A 2074-nucleotide genomic window follows, 5' to 3' on the forward strand; every position below is an offset into this window, starting at 1 on the left:
CATACCCTGATTTTTCACTTATTGAGAGCTGTAATATGTAAACAAAACCTGTTTAGTTTAACCACATTTACTAACCTTTCCCACCCTGCTAACTGTAGTTGCTTCACTGTCACAAGTAAATGACAAAGCAAATTGGAAAAAAATCCTCCTAAATTCCAACAGTCCATGTATACATAAGGCTAGAAATTCCATACTGCATTATACTTACCCCAATAGGAAAGTCATGTAGCCACTATAACTGCACATGGGATAAATGTAATGCATGGAAGAATTTATAGCCAATAATGTATTGTGCTGGGTACAAACGAGTTGGTTATTTTGAAAAACACTACAATCACTGACTACCTGGACATTGGAATTTTCAATTATATTCTCCATACAAATGCAGCTGTGAGATCACTGTTGTACATCAGCATAAATTCCACTCTCCAAAAAATTAAACACCAACAGCTTTTGCAAAACAAAATTACAGCTGAGGCAGTTCATTGCAATGAAAGACTTGATTAATGTTTTACATTGAATTCCAATCTAGTGCACACATTTAAAGTATTCTAAAATCTATGTCAGTGATTTTTACCAAGATTTGATTTACTATTTTAGGTTAAAACAGAAAGAAGACATGTTGGGGTCTTCAAGTCATATGCATCCTCTACTTACTCCTCGAGTGGACAAACACCAGTGTCATTCTGTAGGAGAAATTACAAGGGACGACTTTTCTTTGATGGGATGATATTGGGAATATTAAGTATGTAACCTTCCCACACCCATACTGTATATAAGCAGGGCCCAAGAAACATCAGTTCATTCCTTCAGATGTCCTTAATGATTTCTTTCTGTCATTATTTACGAGTGAATCCGAGGACTGGCTTTCTCAAGTAAGGACACTAAAAGCGAGGCACTTCAAAACAGACTGTCAAAGAAGGCAGTGAATAAAATCTGTCATATCTTGACACATATCTTAAGGGAATCACTAAATACAGGAGTTATGCCAAGGAACTGTGGAGAGGCAAATGTGATGCCAATTTATAAAAATGGATGGAAGGATAAAGCAGGGCACTATAGACCTGTAAGCTTGATATAGTTCGTTGCATTTCAACTACCGATAAGTATGGGCAATTGACAACCCAGTGATCCATATTAATTGTTTTTATCACCTGCGTGAGTTTTGCATCTTCTAACATTTGTTAACCAATACAAATATCTTGGTCCTAAGCAACCCTATGCATTTGATAGGAAACTGCAAATTGACACTATAAAGTATCCATAATCTGATTGGCAGAGTTCAACAATTACTGAGGCAAGCAAAAGTTTTCACAGCTAGGATTGAATTCAGGAAGCAATTTAACATTGTGATGGCCTCAGACAGAGCATAAGCATTTATACACATACAGAGCCAAACCACTTTTGGCTAGCAGTTTAAAGAAACCAACTTAAATTTGCCTAGTTTTATTAGCCAAATTTTAAAATAAAAATATAGGCCCTGAAATTCTGCAGGGTCCTTCCAGTCTCCCACTGTAACTCCAGAAGACGACTGGGAGAACCCAAACAAAATTTCATGACTATAGCACTTCTTTTGAATTGAAACTAGATTTGCTGTAGGACCCATCACATCAACATCCTCATGAAAGTCAAAATTATAAATTATTTTCAGTGTGGCTTATCTGCTGTGTAATACTGAGCCACATAGAGCAGGAAGGTCCCAGGTTCATTCCTTGGTCAGTATTGAGTTAACTGATCTCAGCCACGAGGTAAATGTAACTATTTTTGGCCTCAGCTTTTTCTGGTCTAAGAAGATGCAAAATCACCCAGGTTGCCATTTCTGATTACTATCGAGTGATTTGTGCTAGGAAAGTGTATGTATGTGAATGTCAGGAAAGGAGAGGGGCAGGCTTGTCAATAACACCCTCTATGCATAATTGCCTACAGGGAGATTTATCTGTGGTCCCATATTGGTCAGTAAAGGATTGCTAATTATTATAAATAGGAAAATATAAAACTCACTTCCTAGTTTCTGGTTCGTAGAACAAAACATTTTTATAAAATAAATCTAAATTTTAGTAGTAGGGATACTTAC

This window comes from Heptranchias perlo, unplaced genomic scaffold, assembly GCF_035084215.1.
Source record: "Heptranchias perlo isolate sHepPer1 unplaced genomic scaffold, sHepPer1.hap1 HAP1_SCAFFOLD_730, whole genome shotgun sequence".
NCBI classification, from domain to species: Eukaryota; Metazoa; Chordata; class Chondrichthyes; order Hexanchiformes; family Hexanchidae; genus Heptranchias; species Heptranchias perlo.